This window comes from Eublepharis macularius, chromosome 5 (genome assembly GCF_028583425.1).
Source record: "Eublepharis macularius isolate TG4126 chromosome 5, MPM_Emac_v1.0, whole genome shotgun sequence".
Classification (NCBI taxonomy): Eukaryota; Metazoa; Chordata; class Lepidosauria; order Squamata; family Eublepharidae; genus Eublepharis; species Eublepharis macularius.
In genome coordinates this window covers 86,975,051-86,994,962 of record NC_072794.1, presented here as the reverse complement: position 1 = coordinate 86,994,962, position 19,912 = coordinate 86,975,051, and the positions used below count along the sequence as shown (strand labels likewise).

The following is a 19,912-nucleotide window of genomic DNA, read 5'->3' as shown; positions in this document are numbered from 1 at the left end:
CTGCTTCTCTCTCCTCTCCCCTTCTTAACGTAACTAGGCCCCATGGGGAGTTTATACCACTTACTCGGTTCTCCGTGTGTATCTGTTTTTATAATTGTGCATCCTTGCATCCCTTTCTTCCCTGCCTTACTAGGTTATAAACCAGCCCCATTTGTTTACAACTCAAGGTTCTCCTGATGTATCTTACACAATTCCTGTTTGCCGTTAAGGTGTCTTATCTGTACCTGTAGTGCCTTGTGTTGGTTGTCTTCTTTTGTGCTAGTAGTCTGTTCTATATTAAAATAACCTGAAGGGATAACACTTGCTATGAGGCAAGGTTGCAGTTAATAATACGTGTGGTCGTGCTTATTTAGACAATGTGCAACTTGGTGATGAGTTACTCTTCAGGTTTTCCAGAAGTCTTTAACTCTCATAAGTAGGTCCAGATGATCAACTGCAATTATGCAGTTTAATTGAAAATCTTGTAGTAAAAATTCCATTTGGAAATTAGTTTGATAGGTTAACAGATCTAGATATTTAGTAGGCATGTAAACATATTGAAATTATATCTGCTGAACCGGAGGATTAAATGTTGTTTCACTGAAGAGTATTTGCATTAAAATATTTATAAGTTATGCATTTTCAAGGTGCTCTTGAACATTTGGCAAAGAGTCCAGTAGCACTCTTAAGACGAACAAACTTTACTGTAGCATAAGCTTTTGAGAACCACAGTTCTCTTCGGCATGATGAGATAACCATTCATAGTCTCTATTCAATCCAAGTCTGACAAGAGTCAGATTTACATATGAATTCCAATTCAACAGCTTCCCCTTGGATTTTATTTTTGAAAGGTTTCTGTTGAACTATGGTGACCTTTAAGTCTTTGATGGAATGTCCTGGTAGATTGAAGTGTTCTCCCACTGATTTCTGGATGTTGCCATTTTTGATGTCAGATTTGTGTCCATTTACTCTTTTGCGCAGAGGTTGGCTGGTTTGTCCAATGTACAGAGCAGATGGACATTGTTGGCACACAAGGGCATATATCACGTTGGAGGATGAGCAGCTGTAAGAGCCAGAGATAGTGTAGTTAACGCTGTTGGGTCCTGTAATTGTATTTCCTGGGTAGATATGAGGGCGGAGTTGGCATCTGGGTCTGTTGCAGGGTCTGGTACCTGTGTTGGTGACTCTGTTAGCCAGTTCATGGTTGTTAGTGAGAAGTCTAAGGTTTGGGGGCTGTCTGTAGGCAAGGAGAGGTCTTCCGCCCAGGGCTTGTGAGAGAGAGGCATCGTTTTCCAGGATAGGCTGTAGATCACTGGACTATATCATCAGTGATCTGAATTGCAACTGATTTGCATCTACTCCCCCCTCCCCTCAACACCTATATATATTGGGCTAGTTTCTTTATACCCTTCATGCATCTGCCAAAGAGAACTATGGTTCTCGAAAGCTTATGCTACAGTAAAGTTGGTTAGTCTTAATGGTGCTACTGGACTCTGCCATTTTGCTACTACAGACTAACACAGATAACTCTTCTGGACCTTGAACATCTGGGCAGTTGTAGAACAGATTTTCACGTCTAGACCTGCTCCTATGAATTTGTATCAGAGACAGATGTAAAATTATCAAGACCAATATATATTGGTTTATATATATATAAATATATATAAAACCAATATATATATATATTGGTTTTCATACAGGCAAAAAAAAGAATAAGCATATAGTGAGACAGTTATCCTTATGTTTGCTTGTGTCAATATTCTAGTTTTCCACATTATATGTTTCCTCTTAATACATCTTTAACTGTGAGTTCTGTTATATATTATTGCCTTAATATTACATCACATTTAATCATTATATTTATTCTTCATCCATTTGTAGAAGGGGTCCCATGGCACGGAAAAGTCTTCTTCCATTTGACCTTTCATTAATTAAGTTAATTTGTCTGTTTCTGCAGTTTCCGTTATCTTTGCTATTAACTCCTCTTGCTGTGGTGTTGTTGGTCGTTTCCGATAGGACGCTAGTAAAATTCTGGCTGCTGTTACTATATGAATTATCAGGTGTTTCTGTTCTCTGTTCTTATCCAGCATACAATTTAACAAGAAGGATTCAGGTTTGAGGGGAATTGCAATCTGCAAAATATTTTGTATTAAGGTATACACCATTATCCAAAATCTACACACCTCTTTACAAGACCACCACATATGAAAAAATGTCCCTGGTATACCAAATCTTGTGGTGGAGGTGTAAAAAATACTGAGTTTTAGTAATTAAGCCACAAGATTTCCTTCAACAAACTTCTCTGCTTTAATTTACATTCTTTATCCAAAACCCTCTAAAGAACAAGTATATAAATTTAATTTTCAAATGAGAAAGTAATAGACACTGAGAAGCATAAATATGCTGCAACATTCCCACATAAGGCGGGGGACTGCTCTAAATATCAAACTAATAACCAACTAGAAGAGCACAAATTCAGCACCTACTTTCATTATACACTATGAGTTTTGGAAAAGGAGATTCTCTGGAGAGGTCACACATTAATTTTCTAATTGAATTTTTATTCACAACACAAAGTTTATGGAAGAATTAAACATTTACCATGTTACTTTTTTAAAAAAGAAAATCAATTATGTGAGCAAAACTATTGCTCTGTCATAACAAACCAAAATCTAATTTATGGAATGTTAATATCTATACAAACTCCAGGAGTGGAAGTGTCTAGTAAAATCAGAAAAAGTATTATTGCACCTTAAAAACCAACAAATTTATGCTTATGCTACAACAGATCAGTTAGACTTTAAGGTGCCATAAGATTCCTTTGAAAATCAATACAATCACTGATTACAAAAACAATCCACCAAGTACCCATGGGGGGGGGGACTCTCTATTGTATATACTCCAATGTAAGGGCATTTTAAAGCCAATCTATGACGTCTTGAATCAGAATCCCAAGAATTATGGATGGGTTTAATTTTACCATTTTACTTATAAATGAACAAGGCTACATATATATTTTGTGCTACTGCTCTTAGTAATTAAGTTATTGTTAAATTCATTATATTATGATTTTAACTTGCTAACTGCTTCTGAATATTTTAGTATTAATGCACAAAAAACTATAACTGTAGACATGAGGCTGATTCAAAGGCCAGATTAGATGTTACAAAGCTCATCACATTTATTAAATTTATTAAGTATTTAAATAACATGTACAAATGAATGACTATGGTGCCTTTAAAGTTTACCCTAACGATCAGACCCACTATTTCATGTATGGCTCCCATGTGACTGATTAATATTTGCATGGGGAGGGCTTGGGTCACTTACTGCATGGGTCTTATAATAATAATAATATTCGATTTATATACAGCCCTTCAGGATGACTTACCCACTCAGAGTGGTTTACCAAGTATGTCATTATTATCCCCACAACAACAAACACCCTGTGAGGTGGGTGAGGCTGAAAGAGCTCCTAGAAGCTGTGACTGACCCAAGTTCACCCAGCTGGCTTCAAGTGGAGGAGTGGGGAGTCGAATCCAGTTCTCCAGATTCGAGTACTGTGCTCTTAACCACTACACCAAACTGGCTCTTGACTTCTATCAGCAGTACTCATGTGATTGGCCTTTGCCAATGTGATTAATGGTGCTATCATAAGAAGAGTCACACCCAGTTCCATTGGGCTTTCAAAGACATAACTCGGTTTAGGATGCTAGTGTAACTGTAAATCATTTAAATTTTACCCCAGTTACATGTAACTGTGAGCAAGTGCCTGGAGGCAGTTTGGAACTGCTGAAAGCTAACAAACTGAAAATCCCAATAAAATGGAGATGCTACTGGTGGGGTGAAGGTCCGACCCAAGAAATGGCTTATGTCCTGTTCTGGATGGGGTTGCGGTCCCCCTAAAGGAACAGGTCCTGCTAGACCTGGACCTTTTATTGGATAAACAAGTGGCAGTAGTGGCCAGGGGTGACTTTTGGTCAGCTGTGGCCCTTCCTGGGATGGAAAGCTCTTGCCACAGTGATGCACGCCCTGGTAACATCCAGATTAGATTATTACAGATTATTACAATGTGCTGTAGGTAGGGCTGCCCTTGAAGATGGTCCAGAAGTTACAGTTGCTAAAGAATACTGCAGCCAAAGCGCTGACTGTAGTGGGTAGTAAGGACTGTATTACTCCAGTCTTGTTCCATCTCCCAATTTGCTTCAATTCAAGGTGCTGGTATTGATTTTAAAAGTCCTATATGGCTTGAGCTCAGCATATTTTAAGGACTGTCTTTTCCCATATGAACCCGCCTGTCCACTCCATTCAGCAGGCAAAAAAAAGAATAAGCATATAGAGAGTGAGACAGTTATCCTTATGTTTGCTTATATCAATATTCTAGTTTTCCACATTATATGTTTCCTCTTAATACATCTTTAACTGTGAGTTCTGTTATATATTATTGCCTTAATATTACATCACATTTAATCATTATATTTATTCTTCATCCATTTGTAGAAGGGGTCCCATGGCACGGAAAAGTCTTCTTCCATTTGACATTTCATTAACAAAGTTAATTTGTCTGTTTCTGCAGTTTCTGTTATCTTTGCTATTAACTCCTCTTGCTGTGGTGTTGTTGGTCTTTTCCAATAGAATGCTAGTAAAATTCTGGCTGCTGTTACTATATGAATTATCAGGTGTTTCTGTTCTCTGTTCATATCCGGCATACAATTTAACAAGAAGGATTCAGGTTTGAGGGGAATTGCAATCTGCAAAATATTTTGTATTAAGGTATACACCATTATCCAAAATCTACACACCTCTTTACAAGACCACCACATATGAAAAAATGTCCCTATATAATTTTTACATTTCCAACACTTATTTGACATATTTTTATACATTTTAGCCAATCTATCCAGTGTTAGATACCATCTATGAAACATCTTTTATAGATTCTCTTTAAATGTGACAGATTTAGTTATTTTGACATTCTCTTTCCATATCTTATCCCACTGTGCTGGGTCGATATTACCCCCTAAATTCCGTGCCCATACAGATTTACATTTCTCCACCCCTTCATTCAAGTCTTGATTGCTTCTTGATTACTTAAAATACCAAAACCTATATGGTGTTTATTTTTTTGGAAATTGACAGAATAAATTTCTTGAGATTTGGCATTGCATAGGACAACTTGAATGAAAACAGGGTTATTGATTAGCGGCACTAAAGTACGCAGATGAACTAATAAACCAGTGTTTATTTTCTGAAGTAGATTTAAATATCTCAAAACTTTTAAATATTGTGGTAAGGATTGGTAATTAATAGTGTAATCCTACATAGCGTTACTCCAGCCTGGAGTAATGTTGCATAGAATGACTCTGTAACTCTGATGGACAAAGACTTTCAAATGTTGCAACTAATTTGCATCTACTCCCCCCTCCCCTCAACACCTATATATATTGGGCCAGTTTCTTCATACTCTTCATGCATCTGCCAAAGAGAACTATGGTTCTCGAAAGCTTATGCTACAGTAAAGTTGGTTAGTCTTAATGGTGCTACTGGACTCTGCCATTTTGCTACTACAGACTAAACACAGCTAACTCTTCTGGACCTTGAACATCTGGGCAGTTGTAGAACAGATTTTCACGTCTAGACCTGCTCCTACTGAATCATTTTAAATGTTGGTTTAACGTTTTTTGCTGCCTTGAGTATCATATTTGGGTGGAAAGGTGGCATACAAATGTTTTAATAAAATAATAACGTTAAGTAGATTCACACAGACCACCAAAAGGCATTTTGGAATGGATCTAGTAGAATCTTGTCACCGGACCTAGCAAATGGAAATAAAGCAAAACCATGAAAAAGAAAAATAGTGCTAATAAAGGTTTAGCCAAAGAGTGAAAAACTAAGGGGAAAGCAGGATCTGATAAATATAAACCTTTCCTGTGAATTGCCAGTGCAGTTACTGAAGTGAAACAGCTGGGCCCAAGAACAAGAATGCAAAGGCTGGACCTTCTAAGGCCACTTGCCACAGTGTTAAGCCTTGGTCAGATGTGGGAGTCAAGTAGATGAGTGAGACATAGTTTTGTTCACACAGACCACCAAAAGGCATTTTTACCCATTATTCAAAAGATGTTTGATTTACAACAGGAAGAGCTGATTGCAAGGGGGCTGGAGGGGAGGGTAAGGGAATTTGGCAGAGAGAGAGAGAGAGAGAGAGAGAGAGAGGAAAGGCTAAAAGTGTTTATAAAGGGAGAGGCAAAGGTTGTTTGCGACAGAGACGAGAGACAGAGTCTCAAGGGGTGCTTTGCCAAGGAGAAGGGACATGAGAGGTGCTTTCCAGGGAGGAGGAGTCTTTGACGGTGGTGATAAAAGGTGAGAGTCTTTGACAGGTAAGGTAGTAAAGGATAATGGTCTTTGACGGGGAAGGGTGTTTGGCAGGGAGCAGCAAAAATGACAGGGAAGGTTGGGGGAGCACTAACAGAGAAGGGTTGGTGGGACAACTGTCTCCACAATCTGCAACATATTGCTGCGGGTCTCCAATTGTACCATTCTAAAGTTCATAATACTGAGTTATTCTCCCACTTGTTTCCTCATGTTATCCCCCCCACCGGTCCCTTCCACAGTGTTAAGCTTAAAGATGAGACTCTGTTTTGTGCTGCCTGGCTGTTCATGGCCTATTTGTGGTTCTGCAGCCAGGCCCTTTGCAGTATGTTCTTGATACCCTAGTTTATAGGACAGGTTTGAACATGTGGCTTTCATAAGTAGAAATGTCTTCTTAGTTTGCCTATTGCACACTGAAGCACCAAATTCTCGTTAAGCTGAAGTATACTATCTTCCACTCTGGTAACTCTTCCAGTAGGCTGATCAAGGCTTCTTTTTCTTTACTTTCCTCTCATAGTGAGAGTATGCACGCACTTTGGGAAACATCTATAAACTACTCAAATCACAGCTGGCTAGCTCACTTACATGGTTCACAGATATCTTGACTACCTCATGAAAAGGATATGCTAGTTTCAAACAATCCTCTTTAATGCTTGTTGTGAGCAGAGAAAATGTATTCTGAAAGGGTTTGCAAACTACAAATATGTACCTGCCTCCTTAATGAGGTGGAGAAAGAGAACAGAAAACACAAAAACATAGCTTGGAAATCCCCTTTATGTGCCATAGCACCCCTGGGACATAACAACAAACCAGAGTTTGTTGCTGTGAGGAAGTCTGATAGATTGTCTGTTGCACTTTCTCCTTTCATGTGCAGGTCGATAATAAAACTTACGGGTTTGTAACAAGCTATAGTTTTTCATTACATCTGAATCATAAGTAAAATCATAGCTTGTGGTTCAGATATAATTGCAAACTATGATATGCAACAATTTTTTTTTCTAAAGTATCTTTTTATATACTTCATATCTAATTCCTTTTCCATAATTTAAGGAAGGGCTCATATAGATATTGATGTTGAATACCTTTCTGATTCATATATGAAATAAAATCATGCCATATTTCATAGAAATTTGACATTTTAGCTTTACCTTTAACTACTGTAAGTAGTTCTGCCGTAGCTATTTGCCATAACTCAGGGTACCAACGATGTAATGATGGAAATTCTGCAGATTTCCAACACTTTGCTGTTACACTACGTGCTGATAGGAGCATCAACACTATTAATCCCTTAGATGTGACTTTTCCAGTTTGTTTCCCCTCCAAAATTGTTAACAAGGCCAGATATGGTACTTCATGTACAGATGAAACAAACTTTTCATATACAAATTCAATGAATGTATTACTATAATTCATGTATTCAGTGAATGTTGTCTCTTCTGCAGGCTAAACATACTGAGCTCCTTCAACCTTTCCTCATAGGAGTTGGTCTCCAGACCCTTCACCATCTTCGTTGCCCTCCTCTGGACATGTTCCAGCTTGTTTATATCCTTAAATTGTGGTGCCCAAAACTGAACACAATACTCTAGGTGAGGTCTACCCAGAGCAGAGTAGAGTGATACCATCACTTCTTGTGATCTGGACACTATGCTTCTGTTGATACAGTCCCAACTCACATTTGCCTTTTTAGCTACCACATCACACTGCTGACTCATGTTCAGTGTAGGATCTACTAAGATCCCTAGATCCTTTTTGCATCTGCTACTGCCATAACAAGTTTTCCCCATCCTATAATTATGCATTTGATTTTTTCTTCCTAAATGCCAAACTTTGCATTTATCTCTATTGAAATTCATTTTATTTGTTTTAGCCCAGTTTTCCAGCCTATCAAGATCATCCTGTATCCTTACCCTGTCTTCGACCCTCCCAATTTAGTATCATGTGCAAATTTAATAGGTATTCCCTCTATTTCTTCATCCAAACCATTTATAAAAATGTTGAACAGAACAGGTCCCAGGACTGATCCCTGAGGAACTCCACTTATCTTCTCCAAGAGGATGGGGAACCATTAACTAGCACTCTTTGGGTGCAATCTGTCAACGAGTTACAGATCCACCTAATAGTAATAGGATCCGAACCACATTTTACCAACTTGTCAACAAAGATATTATGTGGAACCTTATCAAAAGACTTACTGAAATTTAGATAAACTATGTCATGAGACAAGTACATTGTAGCTTTTATTAGGTTTTTCACTTGTCCTATCAAGAAATTCAAGATCAGATAACATTCTCTCTCCAAAAGCCAGTTGAAATAAGTTACTAAATACATCATCTTTCCATTGACCACCAAAAGCAAGCCTATGAAAAAGACCATTCAGTGCTTCCACAAACAATAAGGCAGCTCTTTCACAGAGTTCCCCAGAAAAGCCATTCTCTCCCTCTCCCACACATCCATGCAGATTTAAGAAGCCATTAATTTTATTTTCATAAAAAGTTATAACTAGGACAGGTTTAAAATCAGTTTATAATCAGCATTCAGATAGTTATATAAAACAGTGCATTCTTCCTCTCCGGAACACAGTCAAAGCCGTTTCTAGAGAGCATTATAATAGCCAAACCCTGAGATTACAAGAAGTTGGAAAAGAAATGCAGTTTTCTCACCAAGGTTACAGATAACATGGTTACTGAGCCACAGCAGAGTCACTTTTCTAGAAGCCAGAAGGTGGGCTATCTCAGAGGCAGGGTTGATAGCTTTTGAATACCGCATGAAATCTATATAGATACAAGGCTGGTGTCATATGACAAGAGCCTTAAGCAGATGGATGACAGTGTGTATGTACTGCACAAATAAGGATTTGGACAATTAGAAGCATATAGTCTACACAAGCTCTCATTTCCATTAGAACATGTTATTCACTACTTTACAAATAGCACCCTCTAGTAGGAGGATTACCTTTTCTTCCTTACCTTGCATGGCTTGACAATGGAGGTAATAGCCAACCCATGGAGGTAATAGCCAACCATGAGGCTACCAACAAACAGACTGCTAAAGTATGGAGGACACAGTAAAATAAGTGCAGGAATTTAACAATCTAGGGACAATTATGGATTAAGAAAGTCCTCTGTACAGGAAACTTTAGTAGCCAGACTGAAAGCCATCAATCACATGTATCTCCAAAACCCATCATTATCTTTGAAGATTATATATAGAATTAACATTAACATACATTCATACAAGTATTTTATTCCAAAGAACAAAACATTCGTTATTAGAGATGTTCAAGATGATATTACTGCACAGTTGTTAGCATTCTCACTGCAGTAATATCATCATGGCTGTTATATGGAATACCAGAGGAATTCTGAGGTAAATCATCACCAGGAGAAAAATAGCTCAGTAAAAGAATTCCTCTTAGTGAAGAGCTTGATCAAACTACTTCTCAATATAAACATATCATTCCTTCCTCAAAAATCATGAATATTAAAAACTTCCTAAAGTATAATACTTTTTTCTTTCCTACTTCAGAAAGATTTTAGGCCATTCACGCCATTTTAACACAAAATCATTGTAGATTATTGGATTTTAAAAATCCACTAATGTAGAATTCACTGATATTTCACTAAAAATGCCACATATTAAAATGTAAGTCATCATGCCTACAAATTCTGAAAAACCCAAAACTTGCTCAGGAAGATACATAGAATTTAGGTACAACATCATTCGTGATGTGGGTGTGTGGTCAAAGGCCTAATATATTTAAGTACAACAAATTCAGCAATCCATAAACCAAAGTAATGTTCAACACTAAACAATTTCTCAAGATGTTTATTGTTCCTTGTTGAGATGTGTCAAAATAATAATTCCAGGAAATTAAAAATTAACAATGTTTCCAAGTTCAAGGCAAGCATGCATAGCATTAGCAGAAGTGTGGGTAATCCACTAATCCGCTGGTCAGAATCACACTATACCTTTGAGTTTGGCATGTCTAGTTTCATTTTTTAACAGATTTCTAGCCCTTACTACAAGAAGCAGCTATAGTTTTCTATACCTTAGTTCACGTTATTGTCTGTCCAAAGACACTTGGTTGGTCAATTTTTTGATGAAAGAAAGAAAATCAAATTGTTCACCCATTCTAACTATACCTGTTTAGTGCTTTTTACTGAAATGGCCTTAGTATAGAAAGAAGATTTGATTTCCATATTAGACTAGCAGGAAAAATATCAGTGAAATAGACAAACTGATATGAAAAGAGTGAATTGTAACATAAATTATGACACCAACTCCTTAGCTATAAACTATGCCACCAACTCCAAAGCCATAAACTATGCCACCAACTGCAAAGGGGTTTGCAGAAAGATTAAAGATCATTGGAGATAAAACTGAAATGCCTGTGAAATGCCTCGGGACAAGTTCCACAATGATGACATCCAACTGATGTTCTCTATGAGACCAATCCATAAAAAAATATTTAATAATAAATTGTTTAAACAATTCCAAAGTACATCCATTGAAACTCCAAACATCTCAACAGGTTAGCATGATCCACTGTATAAAAGGCTGCTGATAAATCCAGTGACTTCAATACAGAAGCAGCCATATTTAAAACCATATTTAAACTAAATTTAAAATATTTTTACCCTACCTAACGATAATGTTCTTAACAAGATTTATAGCATGATAAAGTCAAGATCAACAAATGCCAGGCATCAGGTTGCTGCAACATCTAGAAGTTTCATTGTGGCAAATAGTATTTTCAGCAATGATTTTATTGCAGCATCTCTCAGTAGACTGGTGGGATATAACTAGTTTTTCCTGTGTTGAAAAAGTGAGGAAGGAGTCCCCTTTGACCACAAAGAATGCTATGTTTGGGATAATAAAAATGCATGGACAAAATCCCTGTGGAACAGGGATTGTAATAAGGAGGGTAACAACCCAAAGTTGAGCAAAAAAGTTGGCTGAATCCAACCTAAACTTATTTACCAGTTCAAACCAGAATGTTTTGTTGTACAACATAAAAATAAAGTTCCACATCTGAAGTTCTGGCTAGTCAGTCTCTTGTTTCATCTATTTAACTTCATCAGGGAATACAAATAATCCACCATGCATCCACTGACACACATGAACCTTCCCTTGTGGTAGTGTATAGCACAACCTGTGCTTTGGCCGCAACCTGTGCTTTTACTAGCTGTTTTCTTGTTGGAATGTGACACCTCCTTTCCAATATCCTGGCTCCACTTGCAATGAAAAAAGAAATATAATCAAGACATGTATGATCATTGATCACTTTAGAGATACTTGCTGGAGACTCTTTGGAACTTTCTTCTGCTGTTCTGTTTCTACCTATAGAGAAAATACAGAGTTATCAGCTTGGACTTTATTGCCTTTTGTTATACTTTTGGATACTCACCATTTTGAAGATTGTTTATACATTTCTTGTTCTAACCTGTTGAATTTCTGGCTGAATTAATTGAATGTATTACTGTTTTTGGCCGTCTTACCCACTTTGAGAATATTGTCATTTTGTATAAGATATTTATTATACTACTTAGAATTTGATATATTATTAGTAGCACTTTTCACTTTTTCACTGATTAAATTATTACATTCTATTACTGTAGTTCCCGGTTGTGGGATACCATTCTTGGATTAGATCTGTTTGTCTGGGAGAGCTGCTTTTTTGGTATCTTCTGGGCATGGAGCTGGGGTTACTGGGGCAGTCAGTGGGGGGGGGGAGTTGTGAATTTCCTTCATTGTGCAAGGGGGTTGGACTAGATGACCCTAGAGGTACCTTCCAGCCCTATGGTTCTATGATTCTACTTTATGGCAGTGTTAACAAGTCTAATATGTGGTGTATTTGTTTCATTTTTAGAATCAAGTAGAACATACAGATTCAACTCAAGTAGCTGACTATGCAGAATATATCACGGATAGATGTTGGCTTTCCTGTTTCTTGATGCATATATAGGAAATAAGGTAAGAAGATATCAAGTGATGTGATACATCTGGAAGATTTGGATCAAGCTGTAGTTATTTTAGTTCTGATTCTGTAACATAACTCGTCCTCCCATGCAGGAGGAAATTGGAAGAGACACTTCTATGTTCTGGATGGGAACACAGACTTGTTTGACCTGGCACTACTGGATGTTGGAAAATGTCTTGAGGAGAATTGGATATCACACATTACTTGAGATGGTGCATTGTTCTTTGTAATAATGCTTTAAGTCAAAGTGCCTGAAATCTGAAATGGAATGAAAGCATTTCAACATGAATGAAGGAGTTGCAACATTTATTTTTAAAAACTGTTACATCAGTTCTTTGTGATAACTATTATGATGGAAACTACTTTCTGGTAACAACTGTATGTTCATCTTTAGGTTTATACGGTACTAGCTTGATACCCGTGCTTTGCTACGGTATTTAACTACTTTAAATCCAGTTACTGCCTTTCCGCAGTTTCCTTTACCTGGTTTTTAATTCAGAACACACAGTTCCACAGCTGACCAATCAGAGAGAGCAGAGTGAAAGCAGGTAGGAGCCTGCCAGCCATACAGGACAGCCAGGCCCCACAGGGAGATTGGCAACCCTAGTGAACTTTTAGGGAAAGACTGGGAAGTGCATTTTACCTCAGGACACATTCAGTGACTCCCAATAGCAACTGCCTACTGTTTAGAATGTAGGGGGTGAGAACCAATCAAGCTGCATATGCACATGACCTTGGAAGGCTGGCCCAATCAGGGAAGAGTGGCCAAGCTGGCAGCAGGGGCATAGACTTTCCAATTTCCCGGGGAGAGGGGGGTTGGGGCTGGGCCAGAGGTGTTACTATATCAGGTCCTTAAAATAACCAGGGCCCAGTAACATCATTGGGAGGAGCCAATGACATCACAGGGAGGGGCTTCTATTGCCACCATCTATGGAGGTGGGGCCATGGGGGATTTAGGGAGGGGCTCCCCACAAATTCAGGGGGACCCGGGCACCATTGGGGATCCTCTTAAAGCCACTGAGCTGGGTCAAACCTAGGAAAAGGTGGGAGTTGGCTAGAGGTCGTATCTATTTCAGAAAAGGACAATTGCTAAATTGGCAGCCTGAGTGCTATTTCAGCAATCGTCTGCTGTGTCCTGTTTTTGAAATTCATTTTTAGGATAGTCACTTTAAGATCTACAAATATACATACTGTGTGTATAGGACAAACTAAAGGTTACAAATTTGACATTAAGAAAGGCAACACAGAAAAGCCTGTAGGTGAACGTTTTTAAAGTTTTCCTGGACGTTCATTTACAGGAGTCTGCCTTATTCAAAAGGGTGACTTAGTACTGAAATTTACTAAATTGTGGCATTGCAGATGCCATCATTTGGTAAATGCATGGTTGAAGTCTGAACCAGGGCAGAAAACTAAACAGTTGCTGTTCACTCGATTTCTGAGCAATGTACAGAGTTCAGAGTAGTAGCAATCTCCTTCTTTTCATTTCAAACTCATATCCTATATGTGAGTACAAGCACATTTTGAGGCAATTCAGAACAGTGCTAGTCATGACCCCAAAGAAAACTCAGTTATACTACTTAGGATTTTATATACCTTGCTTTCTTAGCATACTGCTTAAAAACTCACCTTAAAAACAGACATTCAAAACACATTATTAACAAAATCACATAATTAAATGCACATTCCTTGCCAATGTTCTTTCTAGGCTGCACACAGGGCAAAAAGAAATTTTTAAAAGGCCTCTGATCTGCATCCCCCCCCCCCCCCCAGTCTTGTTCATGCAGATGGGCTTTCTTGTTTCAGAGAGACAACACTCAGGCTGCCATTTTAGCAAATGTCCTTTTCTGCAATAGATACCACCACTCCATTTAAAAATTGAATGGAAATTGAAAGAGGATCTTAGGATTAGTTGAAGCAGCCACCCCCCACTACCATGAAAAAACTAACTGTTCTCTCACACTCAGCAAACAAACAAACCAGCAAGCAAACAAACAAATAAAGCTATTTCAACAAGAAAACATTCCCCGTGTTCCATTTCCAAAATACAATAGTATAATGATAATGTAACTGAAAAGTAAAATAAAATAGAGACTCACTTTTTCCCTATTGAAAGGAACAGAAACTGGTCCTTAACAGAGTAGCATTGATTGCAGAGAAAATGTGATGATGGGTGGTTGGAGCATGCTGGCTGGTGTGAGTGTGAAAGAGGAAGAAGAAATAACAAATTTCTACTTGCCTTGGTTTTAGAAAAGTTCTTTATTATAGGAACTCCATACTTTGATAGGAAAGTGGAGAGAGAGATTCTGATCTACCGATCTATTCCTGAGGAGGAAGCCCTAAGATTAGCAATCTACACATCAAAGGATAGGGGCAGTAAAGGAGTAAACACATGTCCTGACTGTCTAACTCTGGTTTCTCCCCCTCTGAAACTTGAAGAAAGGGACAGCATTAGAAGTGGAGTCTTCTTGTTGTTGTTATGTGCTGTCAAGTCACCTCCAACCTATGACGACCCTATGAATAAAGACCTCCAAAACATCCTATCATTAACGACTTGCTCAGATCCTGCAAACTGGAGGATGTGGCTTCTTTTACTGAGTCAAGCCATCTTGTTTTAGGTCTTCCTCTTTTCCTACTGCCTTCTTCTTTTCCTAGCATTATTAACTTTTCCAGAGAATCTTGTCTTCTCATGATGTGACCAAAGTATGATAGCCTCAGTTTTGTCATTTTAGCTTCTAGGGAGAATTCAGGTTTGATTTGATCTAGTACCCACTTATTTGTCTTTTTGGCTGTCCATGGTATCTGCAAAACTCTCCTCCAGCACCACATTTCAAATGAATCAATTTTCTTGCTGTAAACTTTCTTCACTGTCCAACTTTCACATCCATACATAGTAATGTTGAATACCATAGTTTGGATTATCTTGATCTGGGTTCCCAGAGAGACATCTTTAAGGATCTATTCTAGCTCCCTCACAGCTGCTCTTCCAAGTCTCAGTCATCTTCTGATTTCTTCATTGCAGTCTCCCTTTTGGTTGATGATTGAGCCAAGGAATAGAAAATCTTGTACAATTTCAATTTCCTCATTGTCAGCTTTAAAATTGTGTAATTCCTCAGTAGTCATTACTCCCCCCCCCCCCCTTGATGTTCAGTTGTAATCCTGCTTTGGTGCTTTCTCTTTACCCTTCATCAGTAGTCATTTCAAGTCTTCACTATTTTCTGCCAGTAACATGGTGTCATCTGCATATCTCAAACTGTTCCTTCCACCAATTTTCTCTCCACCTTCTTCTAGATCTAATTCAGCTTTCCTTATGATATACTTTGCGTAAGGGTGGAACAGATATGGAGATAATATACATTCTTGTCTGACACCTTTGCCACTGGGAAACCATTCTTTTCCCCCATATTCTGTTCTGACGATAGCCTCTTGTCCAGAGTACAGGTTGTGCATCAAAACAATGATGTTGTGACACCCCCATTTCTTTTAACACTCTCCATAGCTTTTTAAGGATCCATACAGACAAAAGCTTTGCTGTAATCTATAAAACAGGCTGATTTTCTTCTGAAATTCCCTGGTATGTTCCATTAGCCATAATAAATTTGCAGTGTTATCTCTGGTGCTTCTTCCCGTTCTGTATCCAGCTTAAACATCTGGCATTTCTTGTTCCATATATGGTAAGGGTCTTTGCTGTAAAATTTTGAGCATCACTTTGCTTGCATGGGAAATTAACACAATAGTTCAATAGTTGCTGCACTCTTTGGCATCCCCTCTTTTGGGAATTGTAGCGTAGACTGAGCATTTCCAATCCGTCGGCCATTGTTTTGTTTTCCAAATGTTAATTGGAGTCAAGCAATTATGTTGCAATTATGTCCAACAGAGGCTTTGCAATCTGACTGTTGCTACATTGAAAGTGCGTAGAGCCAGCCAGGTTTAAGGACTAAGTTACTTAATGTGGGCCATAGCCATAGGTATTTTAAGGCAGTGTATAAATTCTTTTTTATATATAATTTATTTTTATAAATATAAGCAGAACAGAGAAAATAAAATAAAAACGATAGCACAATTATAATTACATCAAAAGAAAAAGAAAAGAAAGAGTAAACATATAATATAAACAATATAAATAACTCAAGTTTTTTATATCCAGCACATATCAATCCTGGAATGAGTTTGGTGTCTGTCAGAAAAGAAAGTATAGTTTTCAGTATTCTGATTTTTGATCCTCCAAGCATGTTCCAATTGTAACATTTCCATATAATTAAACACATTTTTGGAAAGTTTGCCTTCTTTGGATTTTTTCACCTATCATTTTTTTTAGATCCATTACCCCATTCATGTCTCTGAAGATCATTATCTTCTTGAAAATCGAAAATGGGTTGGAAAACATTTTCATAAAAAATTTCTCTTGCATTGTTTGGCGCATATATTGTTGCTAGTGTGTAAATCTTGCCTTCTAGGGTCCTCATTTTCAAAATCATATATCTTCCATCAGTTTCTTAATTCTTCTGTAACATTTATTTGTAAATTGTTTATAAAAACTGCAATTCCTTTTTAAATTACAAATTCTTAACACACAAATACATACGAGCAAAAAACAGGGACAAAACCTCAAAGAATCATGGAAATTGTAATGTGATACAACAGAAAGGGTGGACAGTCCTGTGCTTCATCTGCCATTGTAACTGAGTCCCTCATGTGAGTTTGTCACTGCTTCTCCCCCCCCCTGGCCAAATCCGAGGGGGCTTGAGCCCCTCGGCCCCCATGTAGTTCACTGGTTTCCGGGGGGGGTCAGCTTGTGCCCTTCAGCCCCCCCACCCCATAGTTTACACCTATGGCTGGCAGTGGGATGGGGTGCAAGCAGGCAGCTGCCTGCCAGTCACTCACACAGGGAAGCTGTATCCCTTTGGGAAAACACATTTTACCACTTTTTACTCCTTTAGGGGGCGAATTTCTTAAAATCCCTTCTTAATGGGTGTTTACATAATGAAAGGAATGTTCTCTCCAAATTTCATGTTTTTAGGTCCAGGGGTTTGGGCTGGGCATTGATGAGTCAGTCAGGACACTTGTCTTTATATATGTATAGACTAGCTTGATGCCTGTGCTTTGCTACGGTATTTAACTGCTTTAAATCCAGTTATAATATTTATGCGTATGTAATGTTTTTTGGTTTGGGGGTGATTTGAGTTGGTTTTGTAGTACAATAGCATAGTACCCAAGCTTCACAAAAGTGTTTGAATAAAGTGAATCATGTTAATGCCTGAAACTGATGAAGTGAATTTCAAAATGTAACATTTATTGAAGAGGTTTTTAAAAGGGAAATATTATAGTGCAATAAATAAAGTGAAAAGTATGTACAACTTTTTTTTCTACTTAAAGACCACTTTGTAGACCTCAGTGGTGGTTTTCCCCCACTTTGGAGCCCCAACTTTGAGGAGAAGCTTGTGGGCTGGGAAACCAAGAGTGTTGAGCATGTTGAGGAACTCCACAGGAAGTGGACTTCATCATCCATTTGCACCACTGAGTCCACAGATCTGTACTCCATTTCTGCCCCTTTGAGGGAGTTGTTTCATTAACGATGGCAGCCTTGTCCTTCTTGGGGGTCAGAATGGCATGCTTGCACAGCCTGTCCATGGACTTCTCTGTGATAATGACAATATCAGAGTATATCATGTCTGATCTGCTAGGGTCATCACTACTGTGCCCAGGCCTGCAGGGATAGTCACCTTTCCCTTGGACTTGGGACTTGCTGGTACTTGGCCACTGCTGCTCAGTGCACCACAGGAGTACGATGTGCATATTTCTTTGCCTCATCTCTAAGTTGCTTCTTCCTTTTAGCATCAGTATATCTTACACAACATCTTCCAGGAGGCTTCTTGGGGGCACTAAGAGGTGATGGCTGCAAGAGGTGTGAGGTGGAGTTGGACTGAGGAAGGGGTGGTGTGGTGGACACTTCGGCAGGTTGAGAGGTACGCATTGAAATGGTCCCTAGAAAGGTTGTGCACCATCTCCCCATGAATATTTAAAAACTGAGTTGCCATACTGACTTTTATCTAAAATCCCTTTTCAGGAGTCTTGTACTCTTTCTTCGACTGTCTGCAGTTTCCTTTACCTGATTTTTACCTCAGAACACAGAGTTCCACAGCTGACCCATTAGCCTGCCAGCCACACAGGAAAGCCAGGCCCCACAGGGAGACTGGCAACCCTAGAGGGGCAGGCTGTGAGGTGTATTTTTATCTCAGGACTCGTTCAATGACTGGGAGTCATTGAATGTGTCCTGAGTACTGCATGTGTCCTGCATACTGTTTAGAATGTTGGGATTATGACCAATCAAGGCCGCATATGCAAATGACCTCAGGGAAGAGTGGCAGTTGGTGGTGGGGGGGAGCACCCTGTTAGCCACACAGGGAGGTTGTATCCTTATGAGAAAACACATTTCACCCGACTTCTGGTTTGGGATCCATGAAGGTCTAACGCAGCTCTAAGAGCCGAGCTGTCCGGGCTGCTGTTTTGGAGGCTAGAGGGGCGAGGATTTGCCCGTAGCCAACTGTTCTCAGGCAGAGAACAGGCGTAGAACACTCAAGAACCTGAGGGCGCGTTGATCTCGGGTGAGGGGGGGTCCTGCGCAACGGACTCTCTCCCGTCCCTTGAGGTCCCACCCGAAGAAAGGTTTTGCCAAGATCTCTACAGCAGTTTTGGAGCCAATTTGGTTGGCATAAGACCTGCATGCCCAAGCTTCATACAGGGACAAGGGGACTTGAAGTGAATTGAATATAGAAACAGTGATTACAACCCGCGAAAACGACTAAGAAGGTAAAGATTACTATCTCTTGAAACGGGACAGATTGCTTTAAGAAACAAAGTACTAAAGAAAATTTAAAAACTGCCACAGATTGATTATAACAAGGGGAAGTTCCGGCAAGAAATTTTTTTTAAAAAGGACTATGTATAACGGAGTTAGTAGAGAAAGCTGATTATTGTTTACATACCTGCGGAGAGTAAGAGATAGTGGACTGTGGGAAAGTCTCAACATCGCGAGAACTGCTGTGTGTGGCAGAGGAACAGGAAATACGTCAGAACAATAGAGAAGCTGGAGAGAAGCGGCCTTTTCTATGTGACAGGAAGTAGAAGATCGCCATTTTGAAGAAGGGAAAGGTCGTGGCTTCAGCGGAAGAGGAAGTAGGCCATCTTGGATTAGAAGTATAGTTGAAATAACCATAGAGGAAAGACGCCCGACATTTTGGACTGTGTAAATGTGTTTTTTTTTTCTTAAAGGAATAGATCAAACTTGGGACTTTTAAAAGTAAAAGTATATAAAGTTAAACGCCACGGAGTTAAGAAAAAGAGCGGACTCGTGGGAGCGAGGCAAAGCTAGCCCCACGATGTCGAAAAAGGAGTGGCAAGCAGCAATTGAAAGTTTGGATAAAAAAGTTTCAGAAGGAAACAAAGAAGTTAAAGATATGATACAAGAGATGGCAAAAGAGTTTAAAGAGACACTTAAGAAGGAATTGGCGGAACTGCCGAAAGGTATGGAAAAAATACAAAACGACTTGCAAGCCACACAGCAAAGAGTTAATGTAGTAGAAAATG

At 38.9% G+C, this 19,912-nt stretch overlaps 1 protein-coding gene across 3 annotated transcripts in view; it reads left to right on the top strand.

Moving 5' to 3' along the window:
* ZFYVE9 (zinc finger FYVE-type containing 9) overlaps positions 1-19,912 on the top strand; it is a 147,317-nt gene that overhangs the window by 694 nt on the left and 126,711 nt on the right. For all 3 annotated transcript variants that reach the window (XM_054979126.1, XM_054979125.1, XM_054979123.1), the window contains exon 2: positions 12,218-12,321. The gene's annotated coding sequence lies outside the window, so the exon portion shown is untranslated. The remainder of the gene's footprint in view (positions 1-12,217; positions 12,322-19,912) is intronic.